The 20,511-nt window shown below is 40.3% G+C and overlaps 1 long non-coding RNA gene across 1 annotated transcript in view; it reads right to left on the reverse strand.

Moving 5' to 3' along the window:
- LOC138752684 (uncharacterized) overlaps positions 1–18,942 on the reverse strand; it is a 29,886-nt gene extending 10,944 nt beyond the window's left edge. Inside the window, exon 1 of the long non-coding RNA XR_011350835.1 lies at positions 18,560–18,942. This is a non-coding gene — a long non-coding RNA (uncharacterized lncRNA). The remainder of the gene's footprint in view (positions 1–18,559) is intronic.
- Between the last annotated feature and the right edge of the window lie 1,569 nt (positions 18,943–20,511).

Raw genomic sequence — 20,511 nt, forward strand, 5'->3', positions numbered from 1 at the left:
CCGATATTACATGATCCTTTAATTTGTCTTAAGAAAAATGGTAAATGATTATTCTGCAAACCCAACTTCATTTTTATGTAAAGCAGTATTATCATCTGCTTTGTGCCTAGAAGTTCTTAATTTAGCATTTCCGTCACATTTCTTGTAAAAAAAAACTTGCAATTACCTTACATCCAAGTAGGTTCCCTTACCGTAGACCTACAGTCTATTAGAAGATTAATTTCCAGGACAATGTGGCAAGCAACCTGCGGAAATGCTGATTGATTGGATCATGAATCTGAAGTGGATAACAATATGGATTTAACAGATGTTGTGAACATGTGGTGGGAGTATATGATGTGGTAACTTGAATTTGTGTCACGTGATGAGAACTTCTGGTCAAATTGATAATCCTAATTCAAAATAATATCAGAATCATTAAAAGTTATTATTATAATTTCTGAAATTTAAAAAATATTTATTTGTTCCATGAACAATGGGCCCGAAACAGTGGTAGTACAAATAAAAGTAATGATGGATATGTTGGAATAATTAATTTGCATTAATGTTTATGGAAATGAAACAGTACATGGATGTCCCAAGGAAATGGATATGGATATTGAATGAGAACCATGGACTCACAAAAATCATGGTCTGGGTAGCATGGTTGACATAGTGGTTAGCACATGGCTTTACAGGGCAAGCGATCAGGACCAGAGTTCAAATCCTGGGCTGTCTGTAGGGAGTTTGTTCATGTTTCCCATGCATGCGTGGGTTTTCCCCGGGGGCTCCAGTTTACTCTCACTGTTCAAAACATTCCAGGGGTGTATGTTAATTGGGTGTAAGTTGGCCTGTTTTTATGCTGTATATCTAAATTTAAATTTAAAATTTAATCATGGAACACTACTGCACAGAAACAGACCCCCTGGCCTAGTAGTCTATGGCAAACAATTATTTTGCCTCATCCAATCGATTTGCTCCTGGACCTACGCAAATTTATCTTAAATGTTGAAATCAAAGTCACATCCACCATTTCCACTGGCAAAACATTCTACTCTCACCATGAGTGAAGAAATTCCCCCAAATGTTTCAGGGGAACATTTCACCTTTCACCCTTCACCCACTTCTTGACTCACCCAATCACAGTGGAAATGCCAGCTTACATTTACCTGATCTGTACCCTCAATTTTATACATCTCTATCAAATCACTCCTCATCCTCTGAAGCTCCAGGGAATAATGTTCTAACCTATTCAACCTTTCCCTATACTTAATTCCACAAGTTCTGGCAATACCCAGCAGTAAATTCTCTCTGCACTCTTTCCATTTTATTGATGTACTTATAGTTTGGTGACCTAAAGTGCTCACAATACTCCAAAATTGGCCTCACCAATGTCTTGTACAACTTCAACATAACATCTCAACTCCTATTCTCAATACTTTGATTTGTGAAGGCCAATGTGCAAAAAACTCTCTTTACAACCTATCTATCTGTGATGCCACTTCCACAAAATTATGCATTTGAATTTCCAGATCCTTTGATTCTACCACACTCTGCAGTGTCATGTTTACTGTAGAAGTCTTACCTTGGCTTTCCCACCCAAAGTGCAACACCTCACATTTATCTGCATTAAATTCCATCTCCCATTTTTCCACCTCATTTATCTAGGTGGTCCAGATGCCGTTGCAAACTTTAAAAACCTTACTTGCTGTCCATTACCCCCAATATCGGTAACATCTGAAAATTTGCTGATGCAATTTACCACATTATCATCCAGTTCATTGAAATATATGGCAAACAGAATGGACTCAACACTGATTCCTGAAGGACACTATGAGACACTGACAATCATCTACTAGCACACTCTGACCTCTTCTGCAAAGCCAACACTTAATCCAATGTTCTACCTCATCCTGAACCTCCTTGACCAATCTACCTTGTCAAAGGGCTTACTAAGGTCCATGTTTACAATTTCCACTGCTTAGCCTTCAACTTTCCTAATAAATAAAACCTCCTCAAAAAATCAAATTGGTCAGACATGACCAACCCCACACAAAGGCATGCTGACTGTCTCAAATCAGTTCTTGTCTATCTAAATAGTGGAATAGTGGATAATGAAGAAGGTTTTCAAGGATTGCAGAGGGATTTGGGCTGCATAGAAAAGTGGGCTGAAAATGGCAGATGGAATTTAATGCTGATAAGTGTGAGGTGCTTCATTTTGGTAAGAAGAATCAGAACAGGACATACGTGGTAAATGGGAGAGCATTGATGAATACAGAAGAGCAGAAAGATTTAGGAGTAACGGTACATCATTCCCTGAAGGTAGAAACTCACGTGAATAAGGTGGTGAAGAAGGCTTTTAGTATGCTGGCCTTTATCAATCATTGCATGGAATATAGGAGTTGGGAGGTGATGTTGAGATTGTATAAGACGTTGGTGTGGCCTAATTTGGAGTTCTGTGTGCAGTTCTGGTCGCCTAATTATAGGAAGGATATAAACAGAGTGGAGAGAGTGCAGAGAAGGTTTACCAGAATGTTACCTGGGTTTAAGCATCTAGAGTATAGGGAGAGATTGGACAGATTAGGTCTTTATTCTTTGGAGCGTAGAAGGTTGAGAGGGGATTTGATAGAAGTATTTAAGATTATGAAAGGGATAGACAGAGTGGATGTGGATAGACTATTTCTGTTAAGAGGAGGAAAGATTAAAACAAGAGGACATGAGTTAAGAATTAAGGGGCAGAGGTTTAGAGGTAACATGAGGGGGAACTTCTTTACTCAGAGAGTGGTAGCCGTGTGGAATGAGCTTCCAGGAGAAATAGTGGCGGCGGAGTCAATTGTATTATTTAAGAAAAGGTTGGACAGGTATATGGATGAGAAGAAGATGGAGGGTTATGGGCATTGTGTAGGGAGGTGGGACTAGAGAGGGGTGTTTGGTTCGGTGCGGACTAGAAGGGCCTAATGGCCTGTTTCCGTGCTGTAATTGTTATGTTATGTTATAAATACAGGTACTTGTATATCAGATCTATTTGAATACCTTCCAATGACTTACCAACTACTGATGTCAGGCTCACCGGCCTGGTATGCAACATCCCAGATTATTCTTAGAGCTTTTCTTAAACAATGGAACATTATTTATCCTCCATCACCTCACCCATGGCCAAGAACATTTAAATACCTCTACCCAGGCCCCTATAATGCCCTTCCTCAAGATCAGAGGGTCTTGAGAAGCCCTAAGGATTTATCTACCCTAATTTGCCTCAAGACAGCAGATGCTATTGTCATCTGTATAGGGTCCAGGACCTCATTGATATTTTGCCTAACTTAGATTGACTCTGTGTAAGTAAACACAAATGAAGCAATTTAAGATGCCCTCATCTCTTTTAGTGCCATGCAAAGGTTATCGCTCTGAAATGAGAGGATCAATTTTGTTCCTTTTTATCCTTTTGTAGAACCCTTTAGGATTTTCCATCACCTTATTTGCTAGAGTAACCTCATGCTTTCTTTATCTCTCCTGATTTCCTACTTAAGTGTTTTCTTGCATTTCTTGTATTCAAGTACCTCATTTGTTCCTTGCTATGCACCTCCTTTCAAAAACCAAGATTCCATATAGCTGTTCATCTTGTTACTATATTCCCATTAATGTAGTCATTCCTCAGTTCCACCCACTTAGCCTGAGTAGTCAAGCCTCTAGTCAGTCTGGTGGCATGGCCATGCTGAGGATCTGACCAGACTGGTTTTAAAAGAGTTCTCCATAAAAAGTATTAAAAAGATGGTCTGAAAGCTCAAAAGCCAGAACTTCACCATTAAAAATGGATAAAACTATTGCTAAATGACCAAACCAACCAAAATTAAAAACTCAGCAAGGAACATCAAGTGAAACTTGATGAGGAGAGCGGCTCAGGAAGGGCCTTGGGATTGGCTGAACCCAGCAGAGCTGGGGGTCAGCCCAAGTTGCAGCCACCATCCTGAATAAGATGGAAACTTTGTGCACTCGTTTCATGAGTGTTGAATCTGCGATCAGAGACATATCAGAAAAGATATTGGAAATAAAAGAAATTGTGGAAGATTTAATAGAACAAATGACTCAAGTGGAGATTGAGCTGGATAAAACAAAGGACAGGCTAAAGGCTCTAGGAAAAAAAGCTAAAACATGGGACACATACAGAAAAGGACTGATGGACAAGATCGATTATATGGAAAATTTCAGCAGACATAACATGTAAGAATCATTAGACTGAGAGAAGGAATAGAGGGGAAAAACAGTGAGCTTCTTTGAAACAGGGATCCCACAAATGTTGGGACAAAACAAATTAAATGCAAAGTTGCAAATTGAAAGGGCTCACTGGACCCTCGGACCCAGAAGAACCGGTGAACAGCGAGCATGACCAGTCCTGGTAAGACTTTTAAGTTACCGGGAGAGGGATGGCCCATTCGTGGTGGACAATACAAAAGTAATGTTTTTTCAAGACTTTATCCCTGCCTTGGTCAAGCAAAGAAAGGAATTTGATGGAGTAAAGAGACAACTGCGATCCAAAAACTTGAAATATTCAATTACTTACCCAGTGATGTTGAGGTAATCAATGAAATTTTAAGAACAAAGAAGAAATGGAAGAATTTTTAAGAAAGTTATGAAAAGATTAAAGTTGCCAGATGAGAAAACTGAAAAGACAATTTCAAAATGGGTCTAACTGAAGGACGCATCTTTCTCTTAAATTATATTTAGTAGTACTAAGCCATCTTGTTTTTACTGCTAAAAGAAAAATTATTGTAATTTACATGGAGAGCTCTGGAAAGAAAGGAAAGTGGTGAAGGAAGTAGCAGGATGGGAATTCCAATTTAAGGGGTAAAATGGCACCAGAAGAAGAGCAGTTTTAAAAGATGGTGCTAAAGGGTGAGGCTCTTCTTCTTTGGAAGATTCCATGGGCTTTTATCGCGGGATTCCAGGTTCTATTGTTAATATCAACATCAGAGCTAGGGATTTATGTGTGTGTGTTTCTTAAAGAGGAAATGTATATGTCTCTTAAAAGGGAAATGTTACAGTATTTTTTTAAATTGGAAACGTTTTATTGTTACGCAATATTTGTATGAAAAATGGTATGGATAAAACTCTGGTTTATTAGTCTTAATATTAATGGGATAAACATGTCTGTGAAGAGAAAAAGGGTCTTGTATGCTAAAGGCATTAAAAGTGGATATAATATTTTTGCAGGAAACACATCTTACCAAATTGGAACACGATAAATTAAAATTAAATCCCCCTTTTATAACAATGCCCACTGGTTACTATGCAAATTTCTGTAACAGTGTAAAACTAATAAATTCCCCAGTCTAAATATAACATATGTAATTAAAGTCTAAGTTATATTTCCAACCAGCCCACAGAAAAACTTAGACACAAAACACACAAGACTCACAAAACTTCAATCTCAACCAAAGCAAAGATCATAAACAAAATTCAGTTTGTTTGGTAAACTGAAGCCAAAAGATCTTTGAGAGAGAGAGCGAGAGCACAAAATTCAAAGTTGTCTTCTTGTGTTGCTTGCAGAGAGAGAAAACAATGGCTTGGTCCAGATCCTTCTGGCTGCCTTCGGAATGTTGATCCCTTTTAAAATACCCAACATTCTAAACTGCCTCTTGGACAATGACTCATGTTTTGGGCCTTCTTCCACTCCACAGCACACCCAGTGGTGGTTTTTCTTCCAAGTCCAGAAATTTTTAGATCATTTTCTGCATATGTCCAGTCCGTCTCCCATTCTCTCAGCAGTCCATCTTCACCTTGGCTCTTAAAGGCAAACTGTCACTTTCCAACACAAAACCACACAACACATAGGCCAATGCACAACACAGAACTCTGTAACACAATAATCAGATGTCAGCAGTGTTCCCCTTGAGTCGATCGAGGAGACAGGGATGCCCTCTGTCCCCAGAGTTTTTTTATTTTAGTGACTGAACTGCTGGCAGAGATAATAAGAGGGGATCTGGATGTAAAGGGCTTCAAAGTTGGACAAGAAGAACATAAAATCAGTCTATTTGCTGACGATGTGCTACTATACCTATCAGACCTGGCTAAAACTTTGGAAAAATTACAAGGAACACTAGAATATATGAAAGAATATCAGGTTATAAAATAAATATGGACACAAGCAAGATAATGCCATTAACAAATTTTAAATATGAAAGATACCAAAAAAGAAGTAAGCTTAAATAAAAGACAAATGGAATAAAATATCTTGAAATAGCGACTGACAATAACTTACAAAATCTGTACAAACTAAATTATGTTCCTCTTCTTTGGAAGTTAGAAAGGGACCTGCAGAAATGGAGAGGCTTACTGATTACTTTAGTGGGAAGGGTTAATTCCATCTAAAATGAAAAGATTGTATCTTTTACAATCGCTGCCTATTCCATTACCTAAAAACTTATTTAAACTACTAAACAATCACATTAGACAGTTTCTATGGAATAATAAGGTACCAAGAATTACAATGGAAAAACTGACATGGGACTACAGGCTGGGAGGACTTAGACTTCAAGATTTAAAAAAAATACTACTTAGCTGCACAGCTTTCTCGCAGCCTTCTTCATTGAAGACAACCCCAACCCCTTCTTGAAAAAGGATGGGAATGTACTCAATGGAGGAGGGGGAAGCAAAGGAAATGGAGTGTCAAATCACTAGAAAAAAAAGATAATCCCATACTAATACATATGATTATAATGTGGCAAAAAATTAATGAATATATAGGAAAAAAGTAGAGATATTAATAAAAGCACCACTGTGCAAAAATGTGTTATTGCCTAAGAACATGGCCAATAGAATATTAAATTTGTGGTATGACAAAGGTATAAGATATATTGAAGACTGCTACACGGAAGGAACTTTTAAACAATTAAAACACAAATACTGAGTGGCCAACGGGACGTTCTTCTGTTTTCTCCACCTTAGATCGTTCTTAAGAGAAAGATGGGGACCAATGTTGACCCCACCTGAAATTAGTGAAACTGAATGAATGGCCTGGATGGGGAATACACCAAATTTATAACAAAAATGTACTATGCTCTCCAGAGCAAAAGTGAAACACCAGGATTACAGAGGTCAAGAGAAAAATTGGTATCACACTTGGGTGTGGTGATTTCAGAAAGAAGCTGGTCAGATTGGTGTAAAGACAGCATGACACCAATCATAAATGCAAGATATGGATTGGTTCAGCATCATTTTTTTTACACCAATTACATCTTACCCCACAGAAATTGCATAGATCAAAAGCAGAAATATCAGAGATGTGGTTCAGATTTGAGACTGAGATAGGAACTTTTCTACATGCTACGTGGTTATGCAGGAAGGTGAGGCCATTTTGGCAGGACATTGCAGAAAAATTAACCAGGATAACAGGAGTGGCCTTCATGGGTGACCCAGAGCTATATCTATTAGGTAATTTTATGGAATTAAGCAACAAATTGAATAAATATCAAATCTCGTTTATAAAAATAGCACTAGTTGTAGCAAATAAATGCATTGCGATCACTTGGAAGTCTGACTCCCCTTTACTCACAGTACGATGGACTGTGGAAATGAGCAGCTGTTTACCTATGGAAAAAAAAACATATGATTTTAAGAATAAATATGACACTTTTGTAAAGGTCTGGCAGCCATACGTGGAGCACATAGGAGCCCAAATACAGTAATAAAAAAGAAAAAGGGCTATAAATGCAACTATTATATATATTTAAATGTGGTTTCCCACATATATTTAAAAGATATGCAAGCTCTGACAGTGTGTGAATTCATATGTATGGAAGGGGAGGGAGGGAGAGACTGCTTTTTTTTGTTTGTAAGAAAAAGTTTAATATATTGTGATATTGAAAATTTTAATAATGTATCTTTTTGAAAAAAAATCAAAAATAAAACTCAAAAAGCCTCTAGTCAGCCCTATCTGAGCACTGCTGTGACATTTTCCCTGACTAGCAATGCCACCCCACATCCTTTCACTTCTCCCTCTCCATCACATCTAAACCAATGGATTCCTGGAACGTTGGGCTGTCAATCCAGTAATCATGTCTCACTATGACCTCAGTCTCATAATTCCACATGTTCTCAGCTCATCCGTCTTTTCTACATTACTCCTTACACTGAAATAGATGCAACTCAGAACATTGTTCTCACTGGGAGCAACCTTTTGATTTCTGTCTTTGTTTGCAGGCTTAACATTTTTCTAAAAACGTATAGTGTTTGCAGGTTAATTGCTATATTTCGGCAACACAGGCTCATAGATTGGAATGACCTGTTATCATGCTGTATCTGTAAAATAATGTTTTTCTTGCATAGTGGTCAAAACCTTTATAAATAAGGGGTAGTGGTTATGCTACTGCTAAAGCCATGGTTTTACAACCACCTAAAGCTCTGTGTGAAGCTTTAGGGACTAAACCACATCAAAACGTAGATTAATCAAAATGATAGCTGGACTCCAAAGATTATTTTTTTAAAAATTGAGATCTTACTGAAATATTACATTACCTGGTAGATGGATGATTAAGGGATGAATTGATCATTTTAAGCCATCAAATACATCAGATAGCTTAAGATGTATTATTTGTTATCTGGGTAGCTCAGAAATAGGATCTTAATTCAGGAATAACTTTACAAAATATTTCACACGTAAAGCTTAAAGGAAATTTGGAATTCTCTTCCACGGAGCAAAAGTGAAACTGGGCCATGTTTTAATTTCAAATTGAAGATTGAGAAGAATGTGAATTCTTCATATTCAAGGAATATGAATGGAGTACAAAATATAGGTAGAAACGTGGAGCGAGTACATCACTGCAATCATTTTTTCAGGGAGTGAAACCAACCTCTGTTCTAAGATTCATTGTTGTTAAATGAGATCGGGAGCAACTTCTCCCTGTGGCCTAAGGTGTGCCATACCTCTTTTTTAAGATCATTTGCATTCCATGGGCTTTCATGTTCAACAACCAGCAACAATGTAAAATCAACACAACGATATTGAGGTGGAAAATTGAACTTTCCGCCTACAATTATGATATCTAATAACCATATAACCATTTTCGGCGCGGAAGCAGGCCAAGTCGGCCTTTCAAGTCCGCACCGATTCACTAGAACAACTCCACTAGCTCGACCCTCCCGCTCTCCTCCCATAACCTTCCAACCCCCTCATCTCCATGTACACATCCAACCTTCTCTTAATTGATAGAAAGAACCCTGCTGCAACTATCTCAAATGGAAGATCATTCCATTCTGTCACCACTCGCTGAATGAAAAAGCATCCTCTAATATTTCTCCTAAAGTTATTATATATTTTTTTGCTGACAGTTACATTATATTCTCTTATATACCAACCAGTGGAAGAAGTAACATTCAGCTATGTCATTGACCTCAAACTACTAGTTCTGGAGTACGTGCTGGAAAGGAGTTAGGCTGGGCGGTTTTATTTTCAAATGGCCATGGAAACAATAGGTCATATGCTCCCTTCTGTAACTATGGGGAGATGAAGCAGCTAGACTGGGGGTGGGGGTGGTGGGGGGGGGGGGAGGGTGGTGGGGGGGGGAAGATGAAGTGGCTAGAGGGAGAGATGGCAAAAAGGCATTACATCCCTGCTCTGCTCACCCAACATATCATTCCTCCATTTCTCCCTCCAATATTCCTTCTTCCCCACCTCCCTGCTCCCTTTCTCTCTCCCCCTCCATCCTCCCTGTTCCCCTTCTATAGCTGCTTTCAGGTGGAATAGCTGAGAGTATGTGGCTCCGGTGCCGACTGCGGGTGTGTGCGAAGCAACATTCAGGTGGTAGCACTGAAGGCCCTGTTCTGGAACCTGAAAATTCTGCAGCAGGAAAAGGTGCCGTGGAGCAAATGCCGGCTCCTGTCAACTGTGGTCATAGTCCTGCTGCTTTTAGTTACCTACGGGGAGTGCTCAGAAGCAGAAAATACACCTATGCGAGGAGGGTTGGGTAAGTACTCCTCAGGACAGGGTTCTCCACTTTCAGGTGGGCTCCCAACACCCGCATTCAGGTATTTTATGTGGCTTTATGTTGGAGTATTCTGGCCACCTGAAAGCGGCTTTCTCCCTCCCCATCCTCCCTGCTCCCTTTCTCTCCTCATCCTCCCTGCTCTCTTCTCCTGTCCTCCATGCCCCTTTCCCTCCTGCCTCACATCCTCTCTTTCCCCCGGTGTTATGTATTTGTGGTTTAGTAATATATCAGCAACTGAGACATGATGCTTCTTTCATGGTTCAATACAAGTTGAACTTGGTTTCCCACAGCACACAATATGACATGATGATGTCATATGCACCCAGGCGTATATACATAACATAATCTGTCACGGGGGAAGAGTGTTATCTCTATTGTATAGAGATAGGTTTTAAAGGAGATAAATTATGGCAGATTTTTTTTAGTGTAGGTCACAAAAAGATACAAACACTTCAAAATAGATCTGAGGCCATTTAAAATGCCAGAGCTCTTCTCAAGCCAGACTGTCCAGGCTCCGAGTGCCTTTGCAAAAACTTTGAAGAATGCCCATGAGATGTTAATTGGACATGCTGTGGAATAATGGATTATTATTTTGGAAAGCAACAGATGAACAAACTCAAAGATTGGGTCCAGTGCCGTAGTCTGTGAGTGCAGAGTGCTGGTCTGAGAGGGTCATGTGGTTTTCTCTGAGAGAGAGAGAGAGAGAGAGAGAGAGAGAGAGAGAGAGAGAGAGAGAGAGAGAATTCATTTCTACAGTCCAGCAGCAGAAGCTGCACTGTGGAAAGTTTTGTTTTTTAATTACCCCAAATATGGGTTGTGAGTTCTTAGTTCAGTCTGTTCAAAGCCCTTGTGGCCCATACAAGAGGAGATGGCTGGCTGTGTAATGTTTCACTTGAAATAAGGGAAACAAAAAGGAACTGTGGTGACTTGAAAGAAAGAGGTTATCATCTGGAAAACCCTGATGGGGCAAGTTTCTTTGGCAAGACACTGAAGTGGTTGATCAGAAGGAATCAGTTTGTGTCCAACGAGCAACAAATCTCTCTCTAAAATCAACAAGAACCTTCCTGAGCGGTAACCATTTATCTTTCAAGCAGCAAAGCCTGGTGAACTTCATAAATGTTAAATTCTGTGCACAGTATAAGAATTGCCTGATACCAGTGAACTTGGAGGAGTGAGAAGTGAGATTGAAATGTGAATCAAAGAACTTTTCTGAACTTATACACACATTACATACATGTGCACTTAGAATTAGAAGGGGATTAAATTAGGTTAAGTTAATAATAATAAATTAGAGTTTGACCCTGCTTTCATGTTTAAAGATAATTAAAAACAACTTGTTTAAGTAACCATTTGTCTTGGTGAATTTCTATTGCTGCTGGGTTTTGGAGTCCTCTGGGACCATAACACTTCCCTCCCACAAAATATATGCTTTGTGAAAGTAGCATAAGAGCAGCACTTAAATTAAACTACGATATCTATGTGGTTCCCCCAGAATAATGGTGAGGATTCTTCTTCTTTGGCTTGGCTTCGCGGACGAAGATTTATGGGGGGGTAAAAGTCCACGTCAGCTGCAGGCTCGTTTGTGGCTGACAAGTCCGATGCGGGACAGGCAGACACGGTTGCAGCGGTTGCAGGGGAAAATTGGTTGGTTGGGGTTGGGTGTTGGGTTTTTCCTCCTTTGCCTTTTGTCAGTTAGGTGGGCTCTGCGGTCTTCTTCAAAGGAGGTTGCTGCCCGCCAAACTGTGAGGCGCCAAGATGCACGGTTTGAGGCGATATCAGCCCACTGGCGGTGGTCAATGTGGCAGGCACCAAGAGATTTCTTTAGGCAGTCCTTGTACCTTTTCTTTGGTGCACCTCCGTCACGGTGGCCAGTGGAGAGCTCGCCATATAACACGATCTTGGGAAGACGATGGTCCTCCATTCTGGAGACGTGACCCACCCAGCGCAGCTGGATCTTCAGCCGCGTGGACTCGATGCTGTCGACCTCTGCCATCTCGAGTACTTCGACGTTAGGGATGAAAACGCTCCAATGAATGTTGAGGATGGAACGGAGACAACGCTGGTGGAAGCGTTCTAGGAGCCGTAGGTGATGCCGGAGGAGGACCCATGATTCGGAGCCGAACAGGAGTGTGGGTATGACAACGGCTCTGTATACGCTTATCTTTGTGAGGTTTTTCAGTTGGTTGTTTTTCCAGACTCTTTTGTGTAGTCTTCCAAAGGCACTATTTGCCTTGGCGAGTCTGTTGTCTATCTCGTTGTCGATCCTTGCATCTGATGAAATGGTGCAGCCGAGATAGGTAAACTGGTTGACCGTTTTGAGTTTTGTGTGCCCGATGGAGATGTGGGGGGGGGCTGGTAGTCATGGTGGGGAGCTGGCTGATGGAGGACCTCAGTTTTCTTCAGGCTGACTTCCAGGCCAAACATTTTGGCAGTTTCCGCAAAGCAGGATGTCAAGCGCTGAAGAGCTGGCTCTGAATGGGCAACTAAAGCGGCATCGTCTGCAAAGATTACAATTAGAGTATAACACAAGTATGAGATGATAAACCCACAGATCCCTGTACATAGTCCTTCAGTCATTCTAGATGTTTCTCCCTTTTGGATTGTCTCAGAAAGGTAGAATCTGTCAGGATAATTTGACTTTACTGGGCTCTTTGCTTCTGGGGTAGTACTTCAGTTGGTGGCAAGGACTGTGAACTTAGTCTTTGGTGAACCCCACTGGGAATTTGTATAGGACTGCGCTGTTGAACAAGATGTAGTATAGGTGTTCTGTTGAGCCATGGAGCTGGTTGGTTGAGGGCTGCTCGGTTGAGCAGTCAACAAAGAAGGGGACTCACTTCCCAAAGATATTTTTGGAATGTAGACAGTACAATAAGGCCATGGAATCTCATCTGGAGTTTCAATGGGGTCGTGAGCAGTGGCGTGGCCATGGGTCATCCTCTGCTTTCAACGGGTCAATGTGCCATTTCCATATTTTAGTTCCCACCAGTATAGAGTAAGAACAGACTTAGTTTTTTTTTAAAGTACCACACCTCTCACCCACAGCTCCCTATAGTCCCATACTCATTATCCCATTTCTAGAGACCTGGTAAATTTATTTGGAGAAGTTGATTGCTCTAGGTGAAGGCTGATGTTTAGGTGCACTGTGGAAAGTATTGTTCTTAAATTACCCCAAACATTAATTCAGCTGGTGTTCATTTAGTTGTAGAGTGCAGTGTGTTTCTATATCCTAACAGGAAATCTGTGATTTTGTGACTTGTAGAACAAATATTATAACATTGATTGTAACACAAACATTATTAATCAGATTGTAGAACAAGTATTATGAATTAGATTGTAGACCATATGTTAACTTGGGAATTTACTAATGTACGGGGGGTTAGCTAGTTTTTTGCTTGGGGGCAAATGGGATGAAACTTGTAAACGGGCAATGGGATCGGGGTGACGGATGGGGGGTGTACGCAAAGGAGGGTTGGGGGAGCCCTCGCCGAACTGCCCTGTGAACAGAACCCGTATAGAGCTTGGCAATAATAGGCGAACTAATGTAACGCGGTGGTAGCATAGTCAGGGCGAGATTGTCCTCTAAAGAGGACAAAGGAGGGATTGTAAGGTAAAACATCATGAGATGGGAATGTGCAGGGCTGTAACAAGATGTGAATGCATCCTTGTACTTACAAGATAAGAGAGACATTGATGGATTGAGAGGCAGGAAGCTAGCAGGGAAAGGATAGCAACAGTTTTAGTCATTGGACAAGTAATGATATGATGTTCTAAGCACATATCCAAGGGTATAAAAAATCACCATTTTGCTGATAACGGCAGAATGCATTCTCCGACTAACATGGTTAGTTGCAAGTGTTACAATCCGGTAATAAAGAACAAAGAACCCTGATTTCGACTCAGTCTGGTGTTTGTCTCACTCATTCATGAACAAAGCAGACCTAACAGACTCCATCATGTGTTTTGGAGTTTCTTAGTTTTCATGGCCATTTTGAAAGTCTGTACAAAATATTCTGCTTCCCCGTTAGTGCTTGGATGGTAGGCTGTTGATAAAATGTGTCGTATACTGTTATTGCGTAGGAATTCCTTAAAGGCATCCGATACAAACTGTGGCCACTTATTGGAAACCAGTTCAATAGGTAATCCATATGATGCAAATATGTTTCATAGTTTTTCAATTGTCTAGTCTGTTGTTGTTTTTCTCATGTGTGATATTACTGGTCATTTCAACAACAATAAGGAAGTTTTCTCCCATAAAAGGACTAGCGAAATCAGTGTGAATCCTATTCCATAGTTGTGATGGCCATTTCTATGGGTTAGCTTCGGCTTGAGGAGCTTTGGGTTGCATATCTTGACAAGTGGTACATCTTACCATCTGTTCAATATCAATGTCTACTGAGGACCAGCAGACATGCATACACGTTAACGCTTTCATCCTAAGCTCTCCTGGGTGGTTGTTATGGAGCTCTGATAATATGGCCCTCTGGCTTTTTCAGGAATGATCATCCTTGTCCCCCATAATAAACAACCTTCTTCAATTGATATCTCATGGTGTTGTGTATAATATGGTTTCAGTTCCACAGAGATAGCTTCAGCCTCAGGCCACCCATTTAATGTGAAGAATAGAATTTTTGACAGTGTAGTTTCTTTTTGTACTTATTTCCTGATTATCTTTGCCATAATTGGTAGACGATGAAGCTGTTCTTGATTAATGGCTGTAGACTCTTCTGACTATTTAATTATTTTTTTTCTTCCTGTTCTGTTTCTGGTAGAGGTAAGTGAGATACAGCATCCACTTGACTGTTTTAGGTTGCTGGTTTATGTTTCATATCGTATTTATATGCGGCTAGCAGCATGGCCCACCTTTTTAGGGTCTAGAATCAAACTTAGTGGTTTGTTGTTTGTTACTAAGGTAAACTTTCTACCATACAAATATTGGTGGAACTGTTTGACACCAAAATTAAGGCAAGCCCTTCTTTTTCCAGCTAGGCATAATTATATTCACAAGTCATCAAAGACCGGGAACCATAAAACACTGGTTGTTCCCCTTTTCCTGTTACTTGTGGCAACACTGCTCCTAATCCCACTAGCAAAGCAAACACCACAAGGGTCACACTTCTTCTAGAGGGTCACAGTGGATGAGAACATTGTCGCTGGATGTCAGTAGTTCTATCAAGTGATTCACTGCATTACTAGTCTCTTTATTCCAGCACCATTTCTGGTCTTTTCTCAACAATCAATTTAGTGGGTTGCAGAGCATTGACATATTTGGAATGTGCTTCCAAAAATGGTAAACTAAACCCAAGAATGACTGCAATTTGGCTCAGTTTGTTGGGTATAATACTCTGCGGACAGCTTTCGTACCAGCAGAGTCCATTCGGACTCCTTCACTGTTAACTGTAAAGCCCAAATATATCATGGAGGGTACCATAAATGTACATTTGTCCTGTCACAGACAGATGTTTCCTTGTTGCAATTGAGTTAGGACCTTTTCTGGGTTGGGTAGATTCTCAGAGTCCTACCAACTTGTAATTATTATGTCATTGAGGTAACATCCTACATTGATGCCATGTAATAATTTGTCCAAAGCAGTTTAAAATATTGCCAGGGCTGCGAATATTCCATATAGGATTCGGGTATTGGTGAATAACACTCAGTAAGTATTTATTGCCACATATTTCTTCGAGTCTTCATTTAATTCCATTTGTTGATATGCTTTCAATAAATCCAGTTTTGTGAATTTATTTCCCCATTCAGAGCCTGGAATAATTCTTCTGCTTTGGGCATAGGATCTTCAGGTATCTGCATAGCCTGGTTAATGGTGACTCTGTAGTCACCACAAATTCAGATTTCTCCATTGACTTTTCGCACTGGCAAGATGGGAGCTGCCCAATCACTGCATTGGATTCGTTCCACTATTCTCTCATTTTCCAATCTATTAATTTCCAATTGGTACCATTCTGGGCTTAGAACTTAGGTTCTACACTAATTTCAGTTGTAATTTGTAATTTAGCCTGGACTCCCTGGATTTTTCCTAGGTATTTTTTTTAAAAAACCGTTTGTTATTTATTGAGAACTTGTTCCAGTTTTGGGTGGGCTTTCTCTTCCTGGCTTAAATTCATTACTGATCCAATTTCTACCCAGTCTAGCTGAATGTGTGCTGGCCAGTTTCTTCCAAACAGCACTGGCCCCTTTGTGTCCACAAGGTAGAGGGGTAATCTTTTTGGTGGAAGCTCTTTATATTGTACATTCATGTTGCACTTCCCAAACACTGTGACCTTATCCCCTGTGACTGTGTTTAAAATAGTACTGGTTATTTTAATGGGGAACAGGGTAGCAGTTGGTGTTTTAAAACTAGTGGCATTAGTGACACTGCTGTCCCTGTATCCAACTCCATTTAAAGAGGTTCATTGTTGATCTTCAACTGGTCATAGATTGCAGGGTTTTTAATCTTTTAATCCGCAAAACATATATAATCTTCGATTTCTTGTCTTCCTCCAAGTTGTTTGTTTCCTTGCTAGTACTGGGGCTTTCATCCTTTTCTTCCAGTTTTTATCCTGGATGGGCGTTTTCAGTGTTTTGGTTTCTGTCTTTTATCCAGTTTCTCTTTTTTATTCTCCCCATTGGCCATCTGGCCCTGATGTGTCCTTCTTTATCAGAGGTGACATCTGGATTTTTTTTCAATTTGTATTTTATTAACACATGTATTCAAAATTACATACAGATATCAAAGTTAATCTAGTCAAGAAAAGACATACATGCTTTTTTGCATTTTTATCCACCCCCCCCACCCACTCGCTCCCACAGAAAAAAACCCCAAAGAAAGAAAATAGGAAAAAAAGGGGAAGGAAAAAGAGAAAGGAGAGAGAACTAATTTAATAATAATACTGGATATCACTGTAAAACAACCTAACAATAAGTACATAATATGTATAGAAATTTCAAAAATTATAATAAATGTAAATTATACCTTCAATATGGAATAAAATATAAAATAAGCATATTACAGCACAAGATGAGGACAGGGAGTGACAGATTACCCCAAAATTAACTAATAATCCTAATATGATTAATTATAAAGTAACCACACCAATCTTTTGTATATATGGTGTCCTTCTTTATCACAGAGATGATATCTGGATTTCTTGAAATAACAATCGTCCGTATTTTCCACAGTGGAAGCATTCTTGGTGGGAAAGTTTCCCCTCTAGATCTCTTTGGCAGATGTCCAAGTTTTTAAAACAGCCATTTCTGAACCAGAGGCTATATCAAGTGTTATATCATCCATACTTAATAACTCTTGTTTGGCATTGCAGTCAGCCAACCCTCTTAATAAATGGTCTCATAACAGTTGGCTTAAGGATTGATTAGTGCTTTGGTACTCTACGTAATGCAGCCAAAAATTCACTTACAGATTTGCCTGTTCTTTGCATTCTATCATAAAGTCTGTCTTTCAGCCATAACCGGTGGTTTGAGACTGAGTTGTGCCCCTATTGTTGTACACAACTGTGTGTACAATTTCATTTCCATATACTCAAGTGCTAGCAGAGATTTGAATAGATCAAACGTCTTACTGCCCATTAGACTCAAAAACAGCCATCGCTTTCAGTTTACAGGCGGTGCCTCATCAATATTTGATCAAATCTTTCTACATAATTAAACCAGTTTTTCTTCAGACTCCACAAATCTCCAAACTTTACCTCTGCCATTTTGAGACTTCTGTCCTATTACCTGCCATTGTGTGGGCTGTGACAGAAGACACATATACACACATGCATCAGCAGAAGTTAGTACTCCCCACCCTCCTGAAATTTGTCACATACTCAGATATTTCTGAAATATATAATCCAATTAAAAAAAATTAATTCTGAAAGTTAAATGTCGCAGACAAACTTCAAGTTCTTAATCCAGTCCATAATCTTGGCAAACCCTGGACAAATCCCTCTGCTTCCAGTCAGCTCACAAAGAATTTGTTCTGGCTATTTGGCAAAAAGATTTTCAAGGTTGCAGGGTGCTGGAAAAATGAACAATATCCTTTCTCCCATAAGGTCTTTTTCACAGGATTAAATTCTTTTCTCCTTTTAAATAAAATAAAATTTTATCTTCTTCAAATTCAAGTGGACCTTTTTTCTGTTGAACTTTTTGAGCGGTAATTCTCAAAACATTTTCTCTGTCTTGATATCGCAGGAATTTTATCAGAACTGAACGTGTGTTCTTCCCTGGGGCTAGTTTTCTTCCAAGGGGCCTGTGAGCCCTTTCAATCTCAATATCTACCACAAAGTTCTCTTGTCCAAGTACTTCCGGAATACATTTTTGAAAAAAAACTAGACATATCTTGTTATTCCACCCCCTCTTTCAGACCCACTATTTTAATATTATTTCTTCTACTATAATTTTCCACTTTTTGACAATGTTTTTGTTTTCTATCTGAGATACTCTAACTTGTTCCACATCTTATTTTTACTGTTTTCAATTCTTGATTTAATTCATCAATTATTTCAGCTTATTTATAACCTCTGTTACTTTATTTATTTTATTTTCATTTCATCATTCATATCATTTCTCTTACTTCCAATTTCTTTTAATATGTCTACATTACTTACTTTAATTGGGAAATTGGCTCGGCTTGTACATTCTTATAAATCATCTTCATGTTCACTGCCTGAAGATAAAACCTCTGCCTCCGACACTGACTTGGATGGGCCCACCCGACTTCTGGCCTGACTTCCAGTTTCTTCTTCTTCAGTGCCATCATTCCATTCAACCAAGCCTGGCGCACTTCGCTGTAGCAGCGAAGGCTGCCCACTCATCTTGGGGACAGCAGAAATGCTAGTCCCCAGCACCAGAGTCATCACAGGCCCTACTGTCCCCTAAGGAAAGGGGATGTAGACCTGATACTGTGTTCATATCCTGTATATCTGTGTAACTGGAGTTCTGGGGGATTCTTTACGCCAGTGCACTGAAGTGGCCATGTTCTGTTACTTTGCATCCTTGATGTATATAGTTAATAAATTAGGTTTGAAGTTAATTCATTTGCTTTTATTTATCTAAACACACCCCCTCCCTCCCCCCCCACGGCCCCTCCCTCACCCCCCCACGGCCCCTCCCTCACCCCCCCACGGCCCCTCCCTCACCCCCCCACGGCCCCTCCCTCACCCCCCCACGGCCCCTCCCTCACCCCCCCACGGCCCCTCCCTCACCCCCCCACGGCCCCTCCCTCACCCCCCCACATCCATCCTTCACCAATCTGGACAGCGGATCTGCAATGTTTGTTTTCCCTGCAATGTGGATTACTTTATATTTGTAGGGTTGTAGTCTGAGTACCCATCTCTCTATTCTGGCACATGGTTTGGATCTAGGTGCATAGATCACCTCTAATGGCTTATGATCTGTGATGAGTTCAAATTCAATGCCGTATAAATATGCATGGAACCTCTCACAGGCCCATACAAGTCCGAGTGCTTCTTTCTCTGTCTGAGAGTATCTTCTTTCCACATCTGATAACGATCTGCTGGCATAGGCAATGATTCTTGGTCCCCCATCATGCATCTGGACCAACACGGCTCCTAAACCAACCGGGCTGGCATCCGCTATGACTTTGGTTGATGCCGCCGGATCGTAATATCCAAGAGTTTTTGCATCTGTCAGGCTTTGCTTCAGCGCTGTGAACGCTTTCTTCTGCTCAGATCCAAAATGAAATGGTACACCTTTCCTGGTTAGTTTCCTTAGTGGTTCTGCCACTGTAGCGAAATTAGGAATGAGCTTTGCACAAAAATTGACCAATCCCAGGAAACTCCTCACCTCTGTTGAGTTCTGAGGTGCACGTGCATCTGCAATCGCTTTCACCTTGGCCTCTGCAGGGTTTAGTCCTTCCCGTGTAAGTCTGTGTCCCATGAAGTCCATTTCTGACACACCAAACTGGCACTTGTTTCCATTCACAGTAAGGCCTGCCTCCTGTAGTCTAGATAGTACACGCCTCAACCGTTTGTCACGCTCTTCCTTCGTTGGTGCATGGACTATGATGTCGTCAGAAATGTTGGCAACTCCAGGAATGCCTTGAATCTCTCGATGGATTTCATACTGGTAGATCTCAGAAGCTGCATTAATTCCAAATGATAGTCTCTTGTAACGATACAATCCACAGTGAGTCACAAATGTTGTTACATCTCGGGAACCTGGATCCAGCTCTAATTGATGATAGCCCCATTTCAGATCAATTTTTGAGAATACCTTGCTGGTAGTTAGTTCTTGAAGTATTTCCTCCACTGTTGGTATAGGGTGTCGTTCTCTAATTATAGCTTCATTGGCCATTCTCATGTCAACACATAGTCTTATGTCACCCTTTGGTTTGGGCACAATCACTACGGGACGGACCCATTGTGTCGAATGTTCCACCGGTTATATAATTTCTTGTTCAATCAATTCTTTAATTTTGGCTTCGACTTTCCCACGAAGTCCAAACGGAGTTCGGCGCATTGGTTGTGCCTTGGGTTTGACCGTTTCATCTACCGCTAGCTTCAATTGTCGACCTTTCAGCTTTCCTACTCCTTGGAAG

The sequence above is a fragment of the Narcine bancroftii genome, chromosome 2 (genome assembly GCF_036971445.1).
Source record: "Narcine bancroftii isolate sNarBan1 chromosome 2, sNarBan1.hap1, whole genome shotgun sequence".
Lineage (NCBI taxonomy): Eukaryota > Metazoa > Chordata > Chondrichthyes > Torpediniformes > Narcinidae > Narcine > Narcine bancroftii.